This window comes from Malaclemys terrapin, chromosome 24 (genome assembly GCF_027887155.1).
Source record: "Malaclemys terrapin pileata isolate rMalTer1 chromosome 24, rMalTer1.hap1, whole genome shotgun sequence".
Lineage (NCBI taxonomy): Eukaryota > Metazoa > Chordata > Testudines > Emydidae > Malaclemys > Malaclemys terrapin.
This window is the reverse complement of record NC_071528.1, coordinates 3649707-3676045: the sequence shown is the minus strand read 5'-3', so window position 1 is coordinate 3676045 and position 26339 is coordinate 3649707. Positions and strand designations below refer to the sequence as shown.

Sequence of the window (26339 nt, the reverse complement as noted above, 5' to 3'; positions counted from 1 at the left end):
TTGGCCTGTCTCCCACCTCAGAGGGAGGTTCGCTCTCCACTGCTGACACCTCCACCCCTAGCAGGGGCTGGGGCCTTACGAGCATTTCATGCAGCATGTGGACAGAGACATTCAGTCCCAGGACACCATAGCCAATCCCCTCCCCGCTGCTTAGGGAAGAACTTCAGGGAGGGTGTGCTCATACCCCAGTTCTCCCCTGCCAGCCCAGGCCTCTCCAACAGCCCTCCCCCTCCAGGATGGCAGCGGGGCTCAAAGGATCTCCCTGGTGTTGAGGGGCAGTTTGGACAAGGTGTTTTGGAGGTTCGGAGTGGGGCTGGCCTAAGCACGAGCTTTGTGCAGTGGGACTTTGCCCTGCTTTAAGGCCTTGTGTAGCAGGCTGCGTCTCTCGGTTTCAGCTGGGTTCGTCTGTACTGCAGGGGGACTGGTTGCTACGGGGTTCCTGGTTACAGAATGGGCTGTAGTTTTTTATACCACTCTGGCTACTATATGGGCATTGTCGCGATCAAAGCAAGGGACACCAAAAGAGACAGCTTTTCCTTCCCAGGGAACAGGCCAGGGTCTATTCCATTCTCTGTGCTTTGGGGAGGACACAATGTTGGTCTGGTATCAGAGGGATAGCCGTGTTAGTCTGGATCTGTAAAAAGCAAGAGAGAGTCCTGTGGCACCATAACCTTATGCTCCAATACATCTGTTAGTCTTAAAGGTGCCACAGGACTCAATGTTGGTCTGGCTTCAGCAGCACACTTATTGTAATGCTGCAAAGTCTCTGAAATGCATAGTGAAGCATGAAGAGACTGGTGCAGATCCTGGGCTGTCTCCAGCTGGATTGCGGTTGCTTTGCACCCCCAGCACAGCATAAATCAGACTTCCTATTAGGGATGTAAAAGGTTAACCGGTTACCTGGTAAGCATTAGGCTTACCATTAACCCCCCTGGCTGGCTGCACCTGGCCGGCCGGTGGGACCCCAGCCCCAGTCGTGGCAGGCGGGCCGGAGCGGCCCCAGCCCTGCCGGGCAAGCTGGCCCAGCCCCAGCCATGCTGCGCCCAGCCCCAATTTTAATCATTTAACCTGTTAACTTTTTAAACCAATATTTGCATCCCTACTTCCTATTATGTAGCTTGGTTCCTGCACCAATGATCTGGTGTCAGTCCAGAAATCCTGCCAGGCAAATGAAGATCTCCCACTTTTCACTTCTGGCCTATGAGTCTCCCTGCTTCGTTCCCAAGGTTTGCTGGATCTAGGGCATCTCCCATCAGTCGTGGGTTGGGTCTTCATGAGGACAGTTGGCGCTTAACTATGGTTACATGAACAGAGATGGAGGTTCCTGGATGTCTGACATGCTCAGAGCGGGAACCATAAATGGAAGGGTGGCCAGTGGGTCGCTTTGGGTCCGAAGCAGAAGGCAGAGACTGCCCTTCTCCAAGTGTCATGGTAGAGGTCAGTGTGGAGGGCTTTCCGTTCACCTTGTCCATGTCTCACCACACTCAGCAGTTGCTGATTATCTCTGTTGCAAGGGGCTGTTCATGAGCTCTCGATGGAGCTGCTGCTCTGAGTCATGCCTGCTAAAATTAGCTCCTTGTACATGGAGCAATTCCATACTAGGTGCAGAGAGAGAGAGGGAACGCTGCTCCTGCTTCACTGATAACACAAGAGGTGCCAGTGATGAGGCCCAATCTCAGTCATTGCCAAGGAGAGTGCACAGGAAGGGGGAAGCGACAGTAGCCAGGGATGCAAGAAGCAGCGAATCAGACTTTTGAGGAGCTTAGGCCACAAGAGGGCCTGGAATCCTTCTCACCCTTTGCATGGCCAGATCGTGAAAATGAGGAGGGAGGAGAAGCAGAGGGAGAGGATGAGAGGAGACAAAGATGAGGAAGAGAAAAGCAAATGGGTCACAGAGGGGTGCAGAGCTGAACAATTTTAGTGTTTCCTTTAATCCATGTACGTGGCATGTTGCTATCACAGTGAAGGCTCATTAGAAGATGCCCCAGAGACACCTCAGTCACCCTCCCCAGCTAGCCACAGGACAATCAGGATAACTCGTTCAGGCCAGAGAAGCTAAATTCAGAGCCGGGCGCAGATTCCAAGGGTGTAGCCCAGGGCTTTCTGGAACTTGCGCCTCGCTGCTAAGGAAATGATTATCTGGGACCAAGACGGTTAGATTTGGGAGGCAGACAGGTTGTTTTATATCCAGCCTGAGGGCAGCTAGAAGTCAAATGACCAATGACAAGGCTGCTGCCGCAGGGGAGATCACGGCGTCCAATGGACTCGGCAGGGTCTGAATCTAGTCCCACTTGTCTCCTCCCTGTTGGCCCAGCTGGGATTCCTGTGTTCTAGTGCCCATGTGACCAGATCACCTGACTAGCTCCTAGAGCACCTGCTCCAGCATCCTGCAGTGATAAATGTGGCTCAAGCAATGTCCGAGCATTCTGCAGTTCACCTTTGGAAGCCCAGTGGCTCCTGGCTGCCAGGGCTGGGTGGAGCTGGGCTATCCCGGGGAGGAGGAGCAGCAGGCCAGCACTAAGCATGGCATCAGGACATGTTGAGAACCACACTCCTAGCACCAGAGCAGGAACCTCTGGGTGTGTCATCAGGCAGTTGCAGGGGGTGCGGTCTGGCTGGTGTGAGCTAAGCTAAGGGAGCGAGAGGCACACAGCCCACTCCCACTCCCGTGCCATCTGTCACCTCAGGCCTGTAATCATTTCCTGGTGACCACACCCTGCCGAGCAGGAGCTTTCCACAGGCTCGAGGGCTTTCCAGGAGCAGCGTCCGAGGTGACCTGCAGCAGGAATGGCTCCTTCGGCAGCGCATTCAGGCCGTGCAGATCTGCAAGGACGGGAATTTCTGGTCACATGGGACTGAGCTCTCCCGGGGACAGAGTGTGAGCCGAGCCCCAGCAGGGAGTGTTGGGGCTGCAGTCGCCCAAAGACAGATTTTCTAACCCGACTTTCAGATGCACACGGTGGGCTGGAGTTGAGAGCAAATGGGAATCAGTAACACTGTAGCCACGTATCAGGGGTAACCATGTTAGTCTGTATCCACACAAACAACAAGGAGTCTGGTGGCAAATACATCTGTTCATCTTTAAGAGGCCACCAGACTCCTTGTTGTTATTGTAGCCGAGGCCTTGGGGGAGCGGGGGGGGGGGGGGGACACAGTGTGAGGAGGGAAGGGGGTAAGAGCAGGAGAGGGAGAGGGAGAGAGATCAGGGCAGTGAAACTGAGCAGAGCTCCAGGAGCGAGTCGGAGAACTCCATGAAATGTGTGTGTGTGTGTGTGGGGGGGGGGGGGGGGGGGGAATCTGTTTTTGAAAGAATTCCAAGAAGTGAGTTAATTAGCTGGGGAGCAGAGAACAGCGCTGAGCTGCTGGAACATCTGTCTGCATCTGCTGGCCGACTGCACCGGCGCTGCGGGAACAATGATGTTTGCTTTTGTGGGAAATTGCTGGAACAAACAACCCTGCAGTTTGGGGAGCGAAAGGGAGGGGAGTTTGTAATTCCCAGAACCAGCGCCAGAGCGGAGCAGCCAGCACCCCAGCCCCAACAGCTCATGATAAACTCCAGCTCCAAAAACAACCCTCTTATCAGATGTGATACATCATTGAAAGCCGCTCAGCCAATCACAAGAGATTTACTGCGTCCCACAGGCCGCTGATTAGAACAAACCCATACAAAGTGAATGCAGCAATATCTCCAACACTGGGGTCCTCCTCCTCCTGCCGCACCCAGAGATGAGCAGAGATGAGCACAAGTCACCAGACTTGGCTCCGCCTCTGGATTTTGACTCCCACAAAGGGCAGTGGGGCTGGATCCAGAGTTTGGGGTGAAATCTGCAGCTAGATTTGGACTGCCTGAAGTCCAGGGATGCTGAGATCTGGGGTTTGGTTTCAATCCCTTGCTAGGAATGAGATGTAACATAGTGACATGTCTCTCAGTTTGAGTCTCCTGAATGCACCAGAGCTACTCAGATTCCCCTGAATTTTCCTACACCAAGAGCGTGTGGATGTGCTGCTATCCACAGTGCCTGCAGAATTGTTCCAAATAATGGTCACGCTAGACATGTCAGTGACAGGAGAGGCGATGGTGGGGGGGAGTCATGCGAGGTCATGTGCACCCCCAGATTTGCTGCTTGTGAGCATGCTCAGTAACACCTGCTGAAGCCGCTGCCCTCACTCCCTCTCCCCCCCACGCCCCACTCTCGGCAGGTACAGGTAATCTTTGGACTGATGCACATACAGGTTTCACTTGGTGGACACATACAGAAATCTGAGATCTCTGGGCTCTGGCACACTCTGTCTCCTGCAGAGATCATGGGGCTGCGGCATGCCAGAGGAGAAGCCTGTGATTACAGCTGGGACACAAGAGACCCAGATTTAATTCTTAGCTCAGCCACAGACTGTGTGTGTGACCTCAGGCAAGTCACTTCATCTCTTTGTGCCTCCCTCGGCTTCCCTATCTGTGAAATGGGAACAATGATCCGTCCCTGCCTGGTCAGATGTGGGGAGGACGAATGATTGTGACATGCTCAGCGCCTACAGAGACGTGGGGCATACAAGGGTCCAAAAGGCAGGCTGGGAGCTGCCAGGATAAAAGGGGATAAAAATAAGAAACAGAAAAATGAGGTCAAGTATCAGAAGGGTAGCCATGTTAGTCTGAATCTGTAAAAAGCAACAGAGGGTCCTGTGGCACCTTTAAGATTAACAGAAGTATTGGGAGCATAAGCTTTCGTGGGTAAGAACCTCACTTCTTCAGATGCAAAATGAGGATGACTATTAGGGAAAAATGAGGGTGACTATTACGGAAAGACTCTGCCAGCCTCCAGGGCAAGGCAGGGGGTGGGAAACTCTCTCCAAGGAGGACTGACAGGGATCGTGGATGGGCTAAGAGATCTCCAGCATGATCAGAGATGTTTATTCTTTAAACACTACAGCACATTTACAAGAAAAACCCAGTGTTGGGGAGGGGGAAGGCAGGTTTTGTCTGATAGCTGCAATACTTGCGGCTGGCAGCAGGGGACACCATACTCCGCTCCTGATCAGAAAGGAAGAAAATCAGAGCCGGGAAGCTGCTGAGAGCAGGATTAGCGTCAGCCTGTGAGAACAGGACATGTCATACCAGACCTTGTGTGTCACACAGCCGTGGCCCAGACGGGGTCAGAGCAGAGTCCAGCTAGGCCAGGATCCTGTGGCCAGTATCAGGTGTTTCAGAGGAAGATGAAAGAACCCCCTAGTGATCCTGCTCATAGGAAACGTTTGTTCCTATTCCCTGTCACTTAGTGGTTGGCTTATACCCTGAAGCTGGAAGGTTTATAACCCATCTGCCCAGTGTGACGATGGATGTGCCCATTATCCATAGAAATGTCAGTTCTTGGTTTGAGTCCTGCTCTAAGCACTTGGCCACAGTGATATCCTGTGGCAGTGAGTTCCGCTGGTCATTGGGTGGGGAAAGCATTCCCTTTGATCATTTGCTGATCTTTCAATTTCTTTGAATAGCTACTTTCTCTTGTGTTATATATGGTCATGATGGAGGTGCAGCCAGGCCAAACCCGAGTGGTGCTGCATATAGAGTGGAACATATATTGAGGAGATATATATACACACATACAGAGAGCATGAACAGGTGGGAGTATGCATCCGAAGAAGTGGGCTGTAGCCCACGAAAGCTTATGCTCTAATAAATGTGTTAGTCTCTAAGGTGCCACAAGGACTCTTGTTCTTTTTGCGGATACAGACTAACACGGCTACTACTCTGAAACCTGTCATTATGCAAGGCACTGCATTTAGCCGTATGGAGTGGAAATCCATCAACTTCATGAAAAAACTCGTACAGATACAGACAGACATCATCTTCCTTTCCAAATGCAAACAGATGGACATCATACCAAAAGGACTAAAGGTAAAAAATCCATTACAATCTACATATCACACAGACTATGCTGAGAGACTGTGTCACACACTCTCAAAGAAACTGTGAAACCCCCTGATCAGCATCCTATACAGCAAACAGGGAAAGATTAAGAATGAGCTCTCAAAACTGGATACTCTCATAAGAAACCAACCTTCCACACAAACTTCCTCATGGATAGACTTTACAAAAACTAGACAAGCCATTTACAAGACAAACTTTGCCTCTCTACAAAGGAAAAAGGACACTAAACTATCTAAACTGCTACATGCCACAAGGAGCCACAACAGTAGTTCCCTTAACCCACCCAGCAATATTGTTAATCTTTCCAGCTATACTCTTAGCCCAGCAGAAGAGTCTGTCCTATCTCGGGGCCTCTACTTTTCCTACATGCCTCCAGCTTCCATCCAGGACACACCACACGATCCATTGTCTACAGCCAAGCTCTAAGATATAACCACATTTGCTCCAATCCCTCAGATAGAGACAAGCACCTACAAGATCTCTATCAAGCATTCTTAAAACTACAATACCCACCTGCTGAAGTGAAAAAACAGATTGACAGAGCCAGACGAGTACCCAGAAGTCACCTCCTACAAGACAGGCCCAACAAAGAAAATAACAGAACACCACTAGCTGTCACCTTCAGCCCCCAACTAAAACCTCTCCAGCGCATCATCAGAGATCTACAACCTATCCTGAAAGATGATCCTTTACTCTCACAGATCTTGGGAGACAGACCTGTCCTCACTTACAGACAACCCCCCAACCTAAAGCAAATACTCACCAGCAACCACACATCACTTAACAAAAACACTGACCCAGGAACCTATCCTTGTAACAAAGCCCGATGCCAACTCTGTCCACATATCTATTCAAGTGACATCATCATAGGACCTAATCATATCAGCCACACCATCAGGGACTCGTTCACCTGCACATCTACCAATGTGATATATGCCATCATGTGCCAGCAATGCCCCTCTGCCATGTACATTGGCCAAACCGGACAGTCTCTAGGCAAAAGAATTAATGGACACAAATCTGACATCAGGAATCATAATACTCAAAAACCAGTGGGAGAACACTTTAACCTGTCTGGTCATTCAATGTCAGACCTGCGGGTGGCTATTTTACAACAGAAAAACTTCAAAAACAGAAGAATGCATCCGAAGAAGTGGGCTGTAGCCCACAAAAGCTTATGCTCTAATAAATTTGTTAGTCTCTAAGGTGCCACAAGTACTCCTGTTCTTTTTGCGGACACAAACTAACACGGCTGCTACTCTGAAAAAGGATTCTTAAAAGAATGGGCCAGATGAGACTGAACTGTTGGTTGGGTGAGTTTCCCAGGAAATACTTGGGAGGTGGGGAATGCAGATTACCCACCTCTGGACCCAGCCTTTCCAAGCAAGGCCTTGCAGAGAACCCCACTGTCTGTCTGGTTACTTACTCACGGGCTCTGCAGACCACACACACAACATTGGCTAAAAGGGCATCTGCAGAGTCATGGGTGGGCTTGTGCTGAGTTAGGAGCTGTTCTGAACTTGTGACCACAGAAAAATTCCTGGATGGGGTTGGGAATAAGTTTACTGGCATGGGGGGAGGTTCTTATTGTTTTCAGTGTGGTGTTTTCTCTGTAATGCTTCCACCTTAAGAATAAATGTACGTGCTTAGACAGTGCTGAGGTAACTTGTGCCTGTGGTAATTATGCCAGTCATCAAAGCCTTCAAAGAGTGAGCAAAGACCTGTTCAAGCCATCGGTCTTGCTGTGGAATAACCCAGTGTAGGCAGGGAACTGTGCAGCGGGGAAAGACCTTGGTGAGGAAGGAGACAGAGGCAGGTCTCCGCCCAAGAGAGAGGCCAGCTGAGGAGTCAGGTGCCTACAGTGGGTTCCCACGAGGGGGGAAATAGAGCTGCCATTGCCCAGACTATGCCAGGGCTGAGAGCTCTGTCCTACCCACGGGGTAAATCCATTCAAGATTGGGTGGTGCTCAGATCCCACGGTGATGGAGCTAGGTAAGTACCTTCGAGGAAATCCCTGACCCATTGTGCTAGGTTCTGCAGAAATGTGACAATTCCTGACCCAGGGAGCTTAAAGATAAGAGCCACCAGACCGGAGAGGTCCAGCCGAGCAGTAACAATCCTAGCAGGGAGTGGTAGTGCAGACTAGCTGTGTGAGCCAGGCATGGGAGCAAGAAGCCAACCAGCAGCCTCAGCCAGGGGTCGTCGTCAATCACCCCCTGCAGTTGTCTGCAAGCATCGGGGCAGGGATGAGTTTCTAGATGTCTGAGCAGCCTCAGACTGGGCCGATGACCGAGCCATGAATGAAAGTGCTGGGTCTCTGCAGCTAGCCCGCCTCCTAGTGCCACTAGCCATCGCAGTGTGTGAACGCAGTGGGGGTCGGGAATTCCCAAAGTGGAGGGCGCAGCAGTGCCCAGATCTCCAGCTTCTTAGCAGTTCAAAGGTGCCTGCGGTTGGTGCGGAATCTGGTTGCCTGCACCAGGGGCCATGCCAGGGCAGTGATGCTCTCGCTGCTGATCAGAAATATCACACCTCCGCCAGGGAGCTGACTGTCAGCAAGCGGCCCGAGAGCCCAGATCTCAGCGCTCCCAGTGGGTGGACACGACACAGCTGCCGTGTGGGCTGCTAAGAGAAGAGGAGGGCTTGCTCTCTGGAACAGCCGGCTCACAGAGTCGCACCTGCTTTGGGAATTGCCAGCAGAAGAGCTTCAAACCAGCTCCCTCTGACAGCAGAGAATATTTTTTCAGACACGCTGGCAAGCGAGTCCCCTGGCTCTAAGCCCTATAATTACACGGCTAATCACAGACATTAGACAGCAGCCTAATGCAGCCTGCCAGTTCCTCGAGGAATCAGTTACATTCACAGAGAACATGCATTTGGAGCTTGTGTGTGTTTCCTTGTTTATAGGCCCCATCTGCCTAGAGAAGGAATGATACCTACTGGCCCAAGACGGGAGGTTTGTAACCTTACCGCTGCTCGTGGGCATCCATTCACCAGTCCCGTGCCCCTGCTTGCTACAGCTGTACAAATATTCCTTCCAGGCTTCACCTGAGCTTTCTGTAAAGTCCTCCAGCCCAGAGGTTCTTCCCAGGAGCTCTGCAGGTGCTCAATATAGGAACAGCTATCTGCTGTTTGCTGGACTCCACCCAAGGCCTTTGAGCGCATCTGGCACATGGCAAACTTGCCAGTTTTACAGATGGAAGGGCCTTCAACCTCTGCCCGGGGCCCTCCCTGTCCTTCCCAGCTGCTCACTGAGCAATGTCCCACATCCAGACATTCATGGAAATGGCAAAAGTCACCAGCGCTCAGCCAGGGGACCAAGTCCCTTGGGATCTGTACATAAAGGGGCTCCTAGTCCTGCCTGAACGGTGGGGTTAGCAGCCAGGTCTGCACACCATCCCCTTCCCTCCCAGTCTGGGCCGGCGGAGACTGGGAGCCACACATGGGGACGGGATGGAAGGAGTAGGTCAGAGGCAGGGCTGGGGACACTGTCCTTCTGAACTACAGCTGGCAACGCTTGGCAACCAGCCCCGAGTCACCGCGAGAAGCACACACTGCTCCAGCTACAGACCGGCTTCGAGGTGCAGCCCCTGGACAGCGCACGGCAGGGATCCAGCCTCCAGGGGCCAGGGCGTGCCTGCAGGAGGAAAGGTCACAACCTGCTAGCCAGGTGCAGCTGAATCAGTGCCCTGGGCACCTGGCAGGTGCCGAGACACTGATCGGTATCCAGGAAGTCAGACTCCCCCAGCCAACAGGGCTGGAACAACCTTTGCCAGGCCAAGCTCTGACAGGTACGGCCTGGTGCCACAGCAGTGGGGCAGCCCCGAACCTCTCCTTCCCCCTGAATCTGTGTCTGGGTTTGTTCTGCACCTCCCCCAATCGGTTAGCCCTATTTGTCCAGTCTGAGTCCCAGGCAGTTAGCAGCCACTCAATTTCCCACTTCTCCAGGGCCTGATCCAGATCCCACCGTGTCTCTCCACTGACTTCAGCGGGAGTCAGATCAGACCCTCTGCCGGCACTATGTCTCCTTGGCATCCACCCCCTGCCAATTCCGGGAGGCCAAGCCAAGGCTCCGGGACGCTCTGATGCTCTCTCATGGGATGAATCGTCACAGCTTCCGCCTCCAAGCCCATCCCAAAGCTCTCGCATGCTCTGCCCACTATTATCAGGAGCGGTGTGGTGCAGACAGACCCTGCTGCATGGAGCTCTGGGCCAGGCACTTTCCCCCTCCCAACTGCCAGGCAGCGAGTTCACAAGTTAAAGCCGAAAAGGCCACAGCCTTGTTCTTCAGAGCCTATTCTGGACAGATGGAGGCTGAGGGGAGCAGCCAGCACGGAAACCCAGCAGTCACCTTGGATTTTCCCCAGCTGCTGCAAGGAAACACCAGGACCATGAGAATAACATTGCTTTCCTTCCCCTTGCCCACAGCTCTGCAGACTCTCTCCAGGCACACAGCAGCCCTGCAGAACCCCAGCGCCTTCCGCAGCCAGCAAAGTTCTCACACTTTTTGTCCTCCTGAGAGACTCAGGCTCCCAAACACACTGGATTAGATTTTGCTCCCAGTAACATCCCCACTGAATTCAAGTGGGTCACTTTAGATTTACACTAGTGTCGTTGACAGCACAGTTCAACTGCACCAAGGCTGGAGCTCCCAGATTTTGCAGGGCATTTCACAATGCACCTCAATCAGGTTCCCTGTTCTGCAGAGGACAGACAGACCAACCTACCATTCAAATGCTTTGTAGCTTAGGGGGAAGTGCACTGAACTGGGAACAAGGAGACCCTGCACTCGAGTATCCCACCTACTGACTGCTGTAAATGTCTCTATGCACTTCCCAGCTCTTGCAAACGAGCGAAGCCCCATGTCCTGTTCTAGGCAGTACCATTCCCTCATTTGATAAACATGCTAAATGAGAGGTTACCCAAAATCATTTCTGGCAGAGTGCAGAATAGAACCCAGGTTTCTGCTACTCAGCCACATTGCCTTCCAGGATGATTGTACCAGATCTATGTGTGTGGCTATCCTGTCTCTAGCCACTAGATCACGCTACCCTCCCAGAGCCAGGAAGAGAAGCCCAGGTTCCCGATCACTTGCATTCTACTGCTGTCTGGCAAATAACTGTGTAACCCACTGGCAAGGGGTATGTCACACCCCTCTAGTGGTAAATCCACAAAGAATATGAGTTGCCCCTTCACCCCACGTGGTAGAGGTCTGGGGATCTGAAAGTCCTGTGTTCAAAGCACTAAGGATGGGCCATATGGGGAGAGCTTACAGCTGCTCAAGACAAAACTTCTGGTTTCCCAGTTTCCTCTTTCAGAAAAACATGGATTATTGCACCAACACCGTGAGAAAATAACAGCTTCTATAGCAAGTAACAGTCATAATCTGGCACTTGTGGTGGGACATGCAACAAAGCCCAGATTCCCACATCTGCAGGGCCGGCTCCAGGCACCAGCTTACCAAGCAGATGCTTGGGACAGCCAAGGGGAAGGGGCGGCACGTTGGGCTCTTCAGCAGCGGGTCCCTCGGCCCCTCTCGGAGGGAAGGACCTGCCGTCGAATTGGCCCGAAGAAGAAAGCGGTGCGGCTGAGCTGCCGCCGATCGCAATCGCGGCTTTTTTTTTTTTCCCTGCCGCTTGGGGCGGCAAAAACCCTGGAGCTGGCCCTGCACATCTGTCATATGTTTATCCAAGGTACATATCTGACCCTCTCACCACAATATCTGAGCACCTGCCAGTTGGTACCGTATTTACCCTTCCAACCACTCATGAGGCAGGGCAGATGGGAACTGAGACACTGGGAGCCAGTGACTTGCCCGAGGTCACACCGGAAGTCTGTGGCAGAGCAAGGACTCTCCAGAGGCGGAGTGTAGTGCTCTAGTCTCTGGACCATCCTTCCTCTCAGGGGAAAGAAGCCATGGATTTCCACAGCTTGTGCCACACACTGGCAGGTTTGAAGGCTGAGAGGACATTACCACCCACAGTGTCATAGAATCATAGAATCATAGAATATCAGAGTTGGAAGGGACCTCATGAGGTCATCTAATCCAACCCCCTGCTCAAAGCAGGACCAATTCCCAGCTAAATCATCCCAGCCAGGGCTTTGTCAAGCCGGGCCTTAAAAACCTCCAAGGAAGGAGACTCCACCACCTCCCTAGGTAACGCATTCCAGTGTTTCACCACCCTCCTAGTGAAATAGTTTTTCCTGATATCCAACCTGGACCTCCCCCACTGCAGCTTGAGACCATTGCTCCTTGTTCTGTCATCTGCCACCACTTGGAACAGCCGAGCTCCATCCTCTTTGGAACCCCCCTTCAGGTAGTTGAAGGCTGCTATCAAATCCCCCCTCATTCTTCTCTTCTGGAGACTAAACAATCCCAGTTCTCTCAGCCTCTCCTCATAAGTCATGTGCTCCAGACCCCTAATCATTTTTGTTGCCCTCCGCTGGACTCTTTCCAATTTTTCCACATCCTTCTTGTAGTGTGGGGACCAAAACTGGACACAGTATTCCAGATGAGGCCTCACCAATGTCGAATAAAGGGGAACGATCACGTTCCTCGATCTGCTGGCAATGCCCCTACTTATACAGCCCAAAATGCCGTTAGCCTTCTTGGCAACAAGAGCACACTGTTGACTCATATCCAGCTTCTCGTCCATTGTGACCCCTAGGTCCTTTTCAGCAGAACTGCTACCTAGCCATTCGGTCCCTAGTGTCAAACTCTGATGCAGTGGAAAGGTGGTTATATAAATCTGGGGCAGGGAGGTCTCCTGGCACCCCCATGCAGAGGTGCTGCTCTGGCCCCACCCTGGGAGCGGAGGGGCACTGTGCATTTCAAACACGGGCAGAGTAAATTCTCCTCCCCTGCACCGGGCCTATGCACAGCTTCTGTTCCTTTCCAAGGGCTCAAGTGGGACATACAAGGAGCACAGGACTCGGGCTGGCCCCAGGCACGGGGTGAACCCCACCCTATTTGCACCTACTGCATGGGAAAGGAGGGGAGGGAGATGGACATTCTCTGGCAGCAAAGCCAGGAGAACTGCCTTGACAGAGCCCCTCACACAAAGGCTCCTGCTGCGGGGATTGCGGCTTGAGGGCGGCCGCTGGCTCATCACACGCTCACAGGAGGCAGGACTAGTTCAGTCTCTCTGCTCGCTTAGACAGAAAAGCCTGGTGCCGTTATCTGCCAGAGCCCCGCCAGGCTCTGGGACACACCGCGAGGAATCAGACAGACAGACTCCTTAAAATAACCCCAGCAGGCTGCCTCCCCGCACTGCCGGGCCACATCCACTGACCTGAGTGACCGAAACAAGTGTGTGCTGCTTCTTACTCCTGGTAGCTCTGCCGAGCCAGCCCAGGGGGAGCGAGCAGGGGGTGATCACCCTGCCTCGGGATTTCTTACAAATCCAAGCTAATAACAAATCAGCCAGCGACGGGCTTGTTCATTACGTTCCACTTGGTGACCTGTGCAAACCCATCCGCACCGAAGGGATTGCACAGGAGTCACCGGGGCCTACCTTGGTGCAGAATCTCTGTTACTGGGAGGGCCCAGCTTGGCGCTCAGAGGCCAGGGGACACAGAGCTGACAGAGCCAGCTCTTAAGCTTCCCTTCCGGCAGCCCCTGGTGCAGAAGGAATCTTGGGGGCGAGGAGGAGGAGTGGCTGGAGCACCTCACAATCCATCTGGGCACAGCTTTGTGGATGGTTCCTCAGGGACCGCTACTGGCTAGCGCACATTAGAGCATCCCCCAGGCCAAGCAGAGAAACATGCAGCAGTAACCATCTCCCTAAGGGGCTTCTCCGTCCCCTAAGGCTCCAATCACAACATGACCCTGTATTTTTTCCTGTTTGTCTTCATCTGGTGTACCCATGCTCCCTGCCCTCCAAAGGGCATGTCTGTCTGTCTGCCTGTCTGTCCAGGCATTTCTACTGCACTCCTCAGCATGGTAAGTGAGTGCTTCTGTTAGAAACCTGGCCACATATGGGCCTTTAGAGAAAGACCTGCTTTAAACTGCTTTGGGGTGATTTTCAAAAGCACCTTGGGGATTTAGGAGCACAAATGCCATCCAAAGCCAAAGAGATTTAGGACCACAGTTTCCTTAGGTGTTTTTGAAAGCATCAGAGTATGCTGGGAAACCACTAACCTCCTTATACCTAGATCTTAACACTCCTTCCTCCAGCAGACTCCAGGACAGGCTGACCCTCCTGGAGGGGTTCGCACCCGGAGAATAAATCAAACCAGAGGAAAAGGGACAGTGACAGACCAACAGCTATGTAGCCATCTCTTGCATCACAATTAATTACCCTGCTTCCTGAGAGAAGGGAAACAGAGGAGCAGCTCCCATCCGCTGGGAAACCTGGCTCTCTCCTGTGCGGGGAGCATGCCAGGAAAAACCTTCCGCACTCCATCGCAGACTTCCTGAGGAGCTTCAGCCTTCAAACAAACCATCTGGGAGACAATCCAGGACTCAGCCACTCTGCCTTTGAAAATATCCCCAGCTGCCTTGTCCTCCCTCCTGCCCTCCAGCCAGAACCTGCATCCAGGTCGTCTGCCAGCCATGGAGAGTGGGTTTCTCCTAGAGTCCAGTCCCATCTCACAGCACATCGCAGTCACAGGCAAAGAGTCCTGGCATGTCAGCGGTTGCCCTGCACAGGAAGCTGCCAGGAGGCATCCTAGCAGAGTCTGTTCTCCTCGGAGCTAGGCTCCAGATGAGCATCCCCCTGCATCACTCTGCTGCTGTGATCCATTCCCAAAGGAGATTCTGGCCAGCCCCTGTGCAGAGGTGCGAGGGGACGGGGATTCCTAGTCTCCTCTCCTAGCTACCCAGGTACCTGCTAGCAGAAATGGGACACTAGACTGGCAGAATTGATATAGCCTCAAGGTGCCACAGACATGGTGAGGGCAGCCTTGACGTATTTATTCCAGCTGGTTTAAACTGATACCACTGTTATGTGTCGATCAACCCTGGGGAGAAATTAAATTGACTGGAAGATCGTGGCCCGTGTCACAGATCCACAGGATTGGGGCTACGCCCCCAGCTTTGGAACAGTCTCTAGGATGAACTCTTCAGTGTGGCAGACCCCCGAGGGGTGCCACTCTTCCTCCAGAGAGAGCCACACCACCCCCTCCTTAGACTGGACCGGGCCTGCAGCCCTCCGGCTTCACCCCCTGAGCTCTGTTCAGCGAGTCCGGCTGAGACGTGTGCACTCTGCAGGCATTGCTGCAGCTCACCAAGCATTTGCAGTGACACTCACAGTGCTGTCAAAACAGTCGGGATTTTTCCTTAACTGGAAGGCAGCATGGTAGGTCCTTAGCTTAGCAGAGAACTGAAGGTCCAAACAGAGACCATCCTGGTCATCCCAGAGCCCAGCCAAGCTGCAGTGAACCCCACTGTTCAAGCTCTGTCTGTCTGTGGTGAGAGCCCCGACTCCTTCCAGCAGCCAGCTCTTGTGCCCCACCTCACCCCGCCCAGTCCTTTGTTCTCAAGCTTCCCTGATGAGAGGTGGGGAGATCTCTCCCCGGTGATTGCTAGGTGTCAGTGTCTTCATGGATTTTCCACTGATATGGGGTAGGCCTCAGCCAGTCTTTTTCCAATGACCCATCCATGCTCAGACCGCTGGGCAACATTCATACCCATGTCTCTTCACCTGCCCTGAGAACAAGTTCTGTCCCACCCACTGGGTAACAGTACAGCATATAGGAGAAACTGAGGCATACATAGGATTCATGAAAATGTTACAGAAAATTCCCAGGTCCTCACAACCAGGATCTCTTGTCTGACTTTTTTTTTGAAAATCAGAACCGCATTTGCTTTCTCCAGTCTCCTGGTAGCTCCATGGTTTTCCATGACTTTTCAGTCGTCCGTGGTACAGTACCACATTTCTTAGCGCATTCCCTCGTTGTTCTGGGATGTGAACCAGACAATCAAGACGGATTTGAATAAGTTATCATTCTCTGGAGGTTCTGTGCTTTCTCTTCATCAGTCTCTCTTTTACCAGGTCTTCATTACTTACCTCGTTGGCCAAACTTCTTTTTGATATTTCTCTTGTTGAAGACAGGTTCTTAAAGAGCAGTTCAGCATCTCAGCCATTTTCATAGATGATAAAGCGAGAAGGGACCATTGTGATCATCTGGTTTGACCTCCTGTATAACGTGGGCCAGAGAACTGCCCCCAGATAATCCCTTTTTGAACTAGCCCAGTGGTTTCCAACCTTTTTTCATTTGCGGACCCCTAAAATTTTTCGAATGGAGGCGCGACCCCTTTGGAAATCTTAGACTTAGTCTCCCCCAGAGGTCCGTGGACACAGGTTGAAAAGCACTGAAGTGAAGCATCTCTGTTAGGCCTCGCACTGGTTACTGTTCTTGGTTAGGTCACTAAGAGCTTGTCTAGAGTAGAAAAGTTGCAAAGGTTAAACTACATCTTTTAAAACTAATCTAGTTAAACCAGCGCAAACGCCTCATGTAGATGCACTTAAATGGGTTTAACCCATTCTTAAATTGCTTTGGCTTGCACAGGTAAATTATTGAATGAAGCTAAACCAACTGAACTGAGGGGTTAGCTGGTTTAACTGTGTTTGCATTAGGGGTTTTCACCAGTTGATTAGATCTATTTAAAATGGAGATAGTGAGAATGGTCTTAGTGGCTGTGAATGTGCTAGGAAGCTGGGTGCATCTAAAACCTTGCTCTTTTCATCAGAGAATCTCAAAGCAATTTACAAACAAGTCAGTTTGTAACTGATGGAGAAACTGAGGCACAAAGTGGTGAAGTCACTTGCCCAAGGTCATTCAGCTGGTCAGTGGGTGGCAAAGCTGCGAACAGAATTTCAGGTCTCGTGAGTCTCAATCCAGTGCTCTCCCCACTAGGCAGCACCCTCCGCCCCCCGTTATTGGGGTACAGTGGGGCGATCTGCCATAGCCACATTGCACTGCAGAGGCAGCAGTGTTAATCCAGGTGCACTGTTCTTTAGTTTGCTCCTTTCTTGGACCGGTTGACACATTCAGGAACAATCCAGAATAAGAGTGCACAGAGCTGAAACCAAAAGGGGCCAGACGTCACTGAGGCGGGATCCCAGCCCCTCTACCAGCCATTTCAGCAGGTGGCCATGGCACCTGGGGCAGAGACCCCACCCTCTGCAGCCCTGAATCCAATCAAGCCTGTCTGCAAAGAGCGATGCATGCCCAGGGAGAGCACAGTGATCCATGTGTTGGAGACACGTGGCATCAGCTGCCCCAGTCAAACATTAACCAGCACCATCCACAGCAGCAGCTCTGGCAAGGTCCCTCTCCACCGCACAGCTACCTCTTCTGAGGAGGGGTCACAAGCTCTATTACAGTAGCAGTCAGTGCCACACTGCATGAGCCAATGACCAAACAGTCTAGCCTACCCAGCAGGATGGGCAGCAGAGCCAGGGAGTGCCCCAGGGTCATGCCCAAGGCCAGTGGCAGAGCCAGGATTAGAACCATGTCTCCTGAGTGCCAGCCCAGTGACTCCAGTGGCTCAGCCCCTCGCTCCCACTGGCAAACAACTGACTTCAGTTACTCCCCAGTTAGCCCAGCAGGAGCAGGAGGAGAATCAGGGACCCTGCTTAGAGGCCTCGCTGGGTCACTCCTTAGCACACAGGTCGCTGCACGGTCACCAGCGCCTCTCGCCATCACAACAGGCTAGAGGGGACGCCACAGACCCGTGACTCAATGGGCTTGGGGGGATATAAGGGGCTCGCCCATCTCAGGCGTTCCTTCACACCTGGGAGGAGTTCTAGGCCAGGCTTTCAAGGGCTCAGAGCCCAGCTCTTCAGGTGCCTACACAAGAGATGAGAATTTGAAAATCTGGCTACTTTCACCTTTCAGCACACGCACACTGGACCTTCCCACCGCCCCCGCTGCGTCTGAGCAAACGCCCCTGGTTTGGAAGTTTCCTGGCCTTCGCTCTCAGCACGTCTCCGCTGATGCTGGGCAGGTCTGTTCTCCAGTTTCCTGCTGCTCGGGGGTTTCTCACACAACAGTGTTAAGTCACCTCCAAGCCCTTCTTTGGCACTTCCCACGGACCCCACTAGAGAGGAAGCTGTGCTGTTATTTTGAAAGGCAGGGGTGGAAACAGAGCCCCCCCGGCTCCCTCGGACACAAGAACATGCTTTGCTCGGCTCTGTCTCCTCGTCTCGGATGTTTAGACGGGGTTCGTCAGCTGCCCAAGCAGTCACTAGCTCTGGGTGTGCTGCCCTTCTCTGGCCTTTGGGGGGACAGTTCATGGAGCTCCCCCTGATTTTCCAATCCATCCCCCCCGGGAGTTTGAAGGGCTGGACTGTTCTTGAGCAGTTGGCCTCAGCCAATTTGCTAGACTATAAAAATGAAAAAACTCTGTGGCCGTCTGTGCAAAGCTCAGAAAGCAGGGCCAGCTCCATACAGCATCACTGGAAACCCTCCCGGGCCAGGCAGTGTAGAATTCAATGCAGCCCAGCTCCCATAAACACTTCCACCGTGAGTCACATTCCCAAACCACGTACAATGGCAGGAAACGTCCAGGGAGCCAGCACTGTGGAATGTGCAAGTGGAACAGAGCCTGGACGCAGACTCTGCACTTCTCGCCTGGCAAGCAGCAGGTGTGTGGAGGAATCTGGGGGCTCCTGGGGCCTGATTCCAAGTCAGTCGAGTGACACTGGCACAAAGCATTGTGGACAGACCAGGCCCCGGGTCTCTGTCTATTTCTCTGAATGTTCCTTGCTGTGTTTTTAATGGCCACAAGTGAGGTCCCAAATCCTCTGCAGCACGCTGCACCTAAGTTATGCAGCAGGCTCCCACTTTTCTATGGGACCCCCTCTGGATTTATACAGCCCCGCAGGAACCTTCTGCAGCTGTGGCAGGAACAGAGAACTCGCCGCCTCAGCACATGGCAAGTCTGAAGCTGGAGAGGTTCTGTGGCCAGCTGGGGGGCCGGGGGAGCAGCCCTTGCCCAAGGGACAGAAATAAATGTGGAGCCATGCTCTAGCCTTGCAGGCCCTTTGCCCAGGTGCAGACCTTCGAAGGGGGAAGCAGGGGAGCGTCCCAGGAGAAGAGCACCAGGCAGAGAAGAGGCAGTTGGAGGAGGCGAGAGCATTTGTGTGAATTGACCGTGCAGCAAGCAGCTTTGCTGCAGACACTTGAGGATAAGGAGAATCCCGTGGCCATTTGCACAGCTGCGAATCAAGCTACATGTGGAAGGCACTGACCTCAATGAGACCTTCTCCTCCACTCCATCTGCTCCCCCAGCATCTGCCTTGCCTGGTCTCTAGCTCTCTGCCCCGACACCAGTCTCATCCTCAAGAATCCCAAAGCTCTTAGAACGTCCCCCGATCGCCTGTTACTGTACATGAAGCACTAAGCCTGCCCTGAAATGGAGCCATGTTGCTATCCGAGATGGGGCTGGCTCCCAAGTGGGGGTTGCAAGGAAAAGACTGGCCATTACTCATAATGATATGTGGTGAGATGTACCGGTCCCATCCAGGGGATGGCAGTAAAAGCCTTAACTCAGTGGGTCTCAAACTTTTTACTGGTGACCCCTTTCATATAGCAAGCCACTGAGTGTGACCCCTCTCATAAATTAAAGACACTTTTTAATATATTTAACACCATTATAAATGCTGGAGGCAAAGTGGGGTTTGGGGTGGAGGCTGACAGCTCGCGACTCCCCATGTAATAAGCTCGTGACCCCCTGCGGGGTCCCAACCCCTAGTTTGAGAACCCCTGCCTTAACTCCTGGAGCAGAACGAAGACCTAAGCAGGGATCATTCCTAGAAACTGTGAGCTGACACCCTGCCTGCCTCCTGCCCCACTGGTTTGTATTGGTTTCTTGCCAGGTCCAAACCTTGGCTGCACAAAGCCACCCATTGTCCTTTTTTGACTAAGATCAGGTAGCCGCCAGGCTGAAGGAAGCCGTTTCTCGGAGTCTCTGTTCAAATCCCTGACTGAAAAGATTTACTGTTGTCAGCTGAGGGCCAAGGCCCTGGAATATTGGCTCCATCACACCTTCTGTCTAGAAGAAACGGACTGCAGTGCTGCCAACTCTCGCAATTTTATCGTGAGTGCCGTGATATTGGGGTAAAGCCCCAGCTCCTGGAGCCAGGTGAATGTGGGCAAATCTCAGCTTATAGTTATGAAAAACATCTCTAGCTCTCCTGAATGTGGAGAAAAGCTGGGCATGTGACCCTGGACAATGCAACCTAAAAGCTCAGAAAGCTAAAAAGAAAAAAAATCTTTAAAAATCTCATGATGTCAAACCCAATCTCTTATTTGAGGGTCTGACTCCTGGTTCTTGACCATTTGAGATCAGCCGTACTGTGATAGCTTGAACGCTGCATGGAAACTTTACTCTGAATTTTCTGGCTTTCCAGACTGCAGGGGGTCTGGCTGGGCTCTGTGTGTTTTGTGGGGAAGTCTGGAGTGTGTTGTCATATGGGGATGTGGCTTTTTTAAAAGCTTCAAATTCCTTTAAGCCACTTTCCAAAGAGGTCAGTCTGATGTCTGCTCCCCCAAGCTGCAGCACAGCCCAGGAACGCTTCTCTAGGCGATTTCGAGTGGGATAAGTGACCGGGATGGTGGCTCCAGCTGATCCTCCTGCTCCGCCAAATCATTGAGGTCATCAAGAGTGTGAGGGGGACAGTGCCCAGAGCAGCCCCAGGCTGATTTATCTTTGCAAAGCACATTTCCCCTTGAGCTGGGTCATAGAGATAAGCTCTGAAGACCCAGCGCTGAGGCTGTTCCAGAGTTAAAGGGAAACCTCTGAGCAATCAGGCTACTTCCTCTCCAGTGAGCGGGCAGAAATCCTCACCGAGAGCTGCCAAAGCAAGGCTGGGAACGCCAGGCCCCAGCCAGGCGAGAACAGCGGGAGAAGCTCAGAGCAGGGGAGATGGGCTGGCTGCATCGCTCGCTCGGGCCTGCTTTTCAGAAGGGATAGCCACCTGTAATGCTGGCTGCCATCTGGGCGCTCGATGTCGAAGATTCGTCTCATGTGGCCTCTCCAATACTGGAGGTTTGCAACCAAAGTAGCCAGCCCTATACCATCCTCTGCGAATCTCTGGGGCTGAATGGTCCTTTTGACGTTCCCAGGATACCACATCCTCCACCCAAGACGATCGTTTCCTCCCTAGTGTTCTCCTGCCAACAACTTCCCCTTCCATTGGCTGTAAACATGCATCCCACTGGACCTCTTACAGTGTGCCCTTCCAATCAAATCGCTCTCCAGAAGCTCTCTGACTCGTGTCTGCACAGTTCCATGGTTAGGCACCCCAAAGCAGTGGCCACTCTTGGAAACATTGGGCCCAAGTGTGTAAAGGTCATTTACGCCTGCAATTAGTTGGGGGCTTAAAAGTGAACTCCCCAGACCTGGAGGCCCATGATGTCCTCTGGAAACGTCTCATGTGTCCCTCACCATAGAATTCATTGTACTCCGCTGGAGAGCAGTAACCATGCTGGGCAGTACCATTCTGCCCCTCATGCTGGGTACGCAGCAGAGAGGTCCTTCTGTCATGCCCAGACCTAGACCTCTGACCCGAATGTCTCCCTGAGCAATTGCCTTGTTAGCTGTTGTTGCATTGGACCTGCTGCTGAAGTTACAAGCTCACTTGTCAGTAGTTTCTTGTTCCATCTTACAGGCTGGTTCCACACGTGGTCTTCTCCACGCATCTGACTTCTCACCTCTTCTCCAGGAGCCACCAGTGACCCTGACACACCACATATCAATCTGCAGGTGAATGCTCCCTGCTTTGTCTGACTGACAGCAGGAAGATAAGAGTGGTCTGAGATGCCCAGATGTCGTCTCCAAGACAACCCAGGGATATACATCCCAGGCATCTTTGTGAAGGTTCTCAACTATTCCAAAGTTCATTCAGGAGCCAGCCACACCAGAAGGGGTGTAGTTGGTCTGACTCACTGAAGTCAGGACTGGAGGGAAGGAGGCAAGCTTGAATATCCTCAGTCGTCTAATTCCAGGGTGGAGTAATGATTTATGGAGTTATCATCATCACAATCTAACCCTCTTCCTTCTGCAGAACAGTGGGCCTGTCTATACTAATGCAAAAAAGGCATAGCTGCAAAGGGGCTCTTGGAACATCCTGAGCTTGCGACACCTGGGCCAGATCTTCAGCTGGTGTAAGTGGCATGCCGATTACACCAGCTTGGATCTGGCCCAACATTTCTAGTTATTTAGTTTGATGTATGCACATGCTCCAGTAAAACGGGACATCCATCCATCCCCCTCTGCAGGTTCCTGTCAATTCCTGGAATCTACATATAACGATATAGACAATGGCTTGAACCTGAATCAATCCAGCAGCAAAAGCACATTGACCATCTCCCACCGACCGCAGCAGGTGACCCAGGCTACTTGAGACCAATATGGGAGTCAGGAGTAAGGTGTCCATGGATGAAATGGTGGCATTTTACAAAGAGTCAACACCCACTTTCAGCCAGGATAACTCACGATTTACATTACACGAGTCAGAATGTGCACACACAATCTGTGCAAATCTGCATGTTTGTATGTGTGTGGGCACACGTGTATGTATTTGTATTAATCTGAGAACGTCTCAGTGCAGCAGGGCACACGTATAAAAAGTGTGCTTGCAGTTATTACTACATTGGTTCACAAATACATTTGCATGTGCACACACTTCCTTTGAAGGCATGCAGGTATGTTTATACACCCACGCTGGGTTGACACACATGCATGTTTGTGTCTCCTTGCACATGTAGTGTCTATATGCCTGTATACACAGTATAAACTCTAAACTACCAGCCATGTTTTCATTTTCCTTTTCCTTTCCCTTGGGGATGAACGTTCATCAGATTTTACAACAGTGTTTAATACCCACATAATTTAACTCTACTACCAGGAACAATCGTGCAAGTTCAAACAAGTTCCTAGGCCGCAGCTTTTCATCAGACACTAGAAAGAGTGTGCCAGTGAACCCCACAGCCACGCATTTCCAGCAGCCCTGAATGGCACTGCTGGACTTTGTAACCAAGGCCCTGCTGCTAAATTATACTTCATCCAACCAGGCTTGAGTCAGAACTCACTAACCCTGGGGGGAATCAAGAGTAGCCTCATTGAGAACAATGGAGTCCAACCTGTGTCAAACGGGGGCAAGGGGTTCAGAATCAGGCCCAATGGCTATGAATCGATACTGTGGCTGGGCTAGGAGTCTTGAGAAAGGGTGGGGCAAATTAACTGCTGTTTCACAGTCTGAGACAACATGTTTGTGCTTCAGCAATAAACCTACTGCAGGCAACAATAAAAGCCCTTGTTCTCTCTCCATATTACTGAGCACATGTCCAAAGCTCTGGGAGAACCTTAGCTAACCTCTCCTGCCTTTGTGAGAGAATCTCTCCTTTGCTCTGTTGTGCACCCTCCCCACCTGTATCCTCATTAGCACCAAGGGCTTAGCCCAATGAACTGTGCAGTCACTGACCTGGGCCCCACCACTGCAATATCTCAGGACTTGTGTATGGCGTCGATAAAGGGAGCCTCACAGGTACCTCTCATGTAACCGTCCGTACAATGCCTTGCACTGCTCTGGTGCTGTGTGCATTCTGACTAATAACGGCATTGATGGCAGGTGTATGCGCTTACGGCAGCTGGCGTGTCTCCAGGGGGAGCAATTATCTTGGGAAAGCTAATCTGAGGTGGTTCAGTGGGACATAGAGGCCCGTCACGACCCACATGGCAGGACGAGGTAATCAACAGGATTGCAGCGTTAGTACAGTACAGGGGAAATGGAGGCCTGTCCACCCTGCAGAGTTCAGGCTCACCACAACAGCTGAGGCCATCAAGCCCATAACAACTCTCTCCTCTTTAGAGGATAAAATCAATACAGAAAAGCAGAGCAATTTGGTTACAACCCAGATACCTTGGGGGAGCTCCCAAAGTGGGTCTGGCCTGTTCCATTCCTCTGCCTCTTGGAATCCACATACGCTTCCTTAAACACAGCATTTATGGGGTAAATCAGCATAGCTCCTTTAGCTTCAATAGAGCACCAGGGAGTTACACCCGCTCAGGATATGGCCCCACAAGTCTCATCTAACAAGCCTGGCATTTGGGTTCAGTATAGAAAGATCTCCCCCTTCCTGGGGTGGGCATTTACAGCGGACATTCCCTTACGCGAGGGCTGGGTCATTGTAGTCTTTTGAAATGATGGTCCAGAAAACCGGGGAAGAACAGGTTCTTACCCTAACCGGCTTTCCACTTTGTTCCTTTTATTACTGCTTAATAACAGTGGACACCAAATCACCAGCCTTCGCAAATAATCCATGTTCCTGGTATCATTGCATTAGACAGACGAGAAAGGACAGAGCAACAGGGGGCTCAGACTGTAGCTGCAGGAACCTGGGCAGTTATGGGAAGTTGGGGATCAAGTCACTCTGCCAAATTCCCACACAAATAGATTCCTAGATCCTCAGCCCTGAAGAGACGACTGTGATCATCTAGCCTGGCCGTGTGTATAGCGCAGGCCACAGAACTCCCCCCAAATCATTCCTAATACCCACTCCGAGCTTTTCGAATGATGTCCAGTCTTGATTTGAAAACTGTAATTGATGGAGAATCCATCACAAGCCCTGGTAAATTGTTCCAGTGGTGAATTACTCTCCCCATTAAAAATATACAGTTTATTTCCAGTTTGACTTTCTCTAGCTTCAACTTGCAGCCACTGGATCACGTTCCACCTTTCTCTGCGAAACCACTCAGAGCTGCCAAACCCCCGAGTGAGCTCCAACTGACAGGGTCCTTCTCGCAAGAATCTGATAGGCGTCTAACAGAGCCACTGGCCAGGGCAGGGAGGGCATTTCTATATGTACCATAGATAGATATGGTGCCTGAGAAAGTATTTCATTGACACCCGTACTTCATGTAGGGAATGGCTGATTTGGAGACAGCGAGGCACTTCTGTACAAGGTACGGTAGGAATGTCAGTCACCTCGCTGCATTTCAAACGTGCCCATCACTGTGGTGTGAAGGCGCCATGGACAGAAACGAGCTACCCCATGAATTGGGTGTGAGACAGGATCTCCTCTCTGCCCCACTCCACACAGCCATGGCCAGGGATGGGAGCTCCCCATTAGCAGAGCTCACTGCTCTTTGGGGGCTACCCCGCTCTGTGGCTAGCATTACTGAGCCATTCACAGCAAAGGCAAGGAAGGAAGGAGGAACATAGGCACTGGAACTAGGGTGCGGGGAGTGGGGGGAGCTGTCGCACCCCCCTGGCTTGGAGTAGATTCCAGTCTATACAGGGTTTACAGTTTGGTTCAGTGGCTCTCAGCCCCCCACCATAAAAGTTGTTCCAGTGCCGCTGAGGGGAAACCTCCAGCCCTGGGCTCCTCTCACGAGCTGAGGTTTGGGGATGGAGCCAGGGCTCTGCCCCAGCCCCCGGCCATGGGACAACACCCACCGCAGAGCTCACCAGAGCAGCCCCCGGGAAAGCCCCCCGCCCCGTCAGTAAGGGCAGCTCCAAGCGGGGGCCATTGAGCCCCCCGTGTCTGAGCGCGGAGCCCAGGGGACAGGCTCCAGCCCTGCGGGGCCCGTCCACGCGTCAGACACGGACCCACGTGGGGCACCAGCCCGGGCTCTGCAAGGGGCCGGCGGGGAGGGGAGCAGAGCCCGGCGGGCAGCGCATGGGGCTGTGCCTGGCCCTGCTCCGCCTCGGGACCTTTCCCCGAAGTCAGGCACCGGCGGGTGCCCGGCCTCCCGCTGCACCTGTGCACGCGGGGCTGGGCTCGGCGCGGGACTCGCCGGCTCGTGTCGCCGCGCCCGGCAGCCCGGGGACCCCGCAACCCAGCGCCGCGAGCGGCCCCCGAGCCCCGGCTCCCCGCGCCGCCCAGAAAATCCCTCCTGACCTGCAGCTGCCGCCTCCCGTCCGGCCCGGCGCGCCCCGCGCAGCGCCCGCGACTCTGCCTGCGGCTCGGCCGGCCCAGCAGTTCCCCTCGCTCACATCTGGCCAATTGCGCGCCAGGGGTGGGACCCGGGACCCGGGACCCGCCCGCGGGCGCTGCCTGCCAGGAATGCGCTCGGACGGGCGGCGGAGCCGGGGTCCGAGCGGCGCTGGGCATTTCCCCACGGCGGCAGGACAGAGCCGCCGCCACCCCTGCAACACCGGGGAGCCCGCGCGAGCTGCCGCTGAGCTCACTCAAGGCGCCGCCTGGCTTGTCAGCGGGGGGTTGGTTCTTTGTTTGCATTACAGCAGCGCCTAGCGAGGGGCCGGGACCCGCCGGTGCTAGGCGCTGTACGAACCAGGCTGGCCTTGCCCCAGACAGCCAGCAAAGCAACCCTAGCGCGTCAGCTCTGGGCGCAGGGACTGTACAGCGCACGGTACTTTGTTATTTGCATTAGGGTGACACCTAGGGGACTCCAAGTGAGATCAGGCCCCCACTGCGCCAGGCGCTGCAGGGACACCACCCAATG

General features: G+C 52.8%; 1 protein-coding gene across 2 annotated transcripts in view; it reads right to left on the bottom strand.

Annotated features, from left to right (window-relative positions):
• KANK3 (KN motif and ankyrin repeat domains 3) overlaps positions 1-25927 on the bottom strand; it is a 48311-nt gene extending 22384 nt beyond the window's left edge. The window contains exon 1 of one of the 2 annotated variants that reach the window (XM_054013570.1): positions 25775-25927. The gene's annotated coding sequence lies outside the window, so the exon portion shown is untranslated. The remainder of the gene's footprint in view (positions 1-25774) is intronic. The other variant, XM_054013569.1, reaches the window with a different exon arrangement.
• Between the last annotated feature and the right edge of the window lie 412 nt (positions 25928-26339).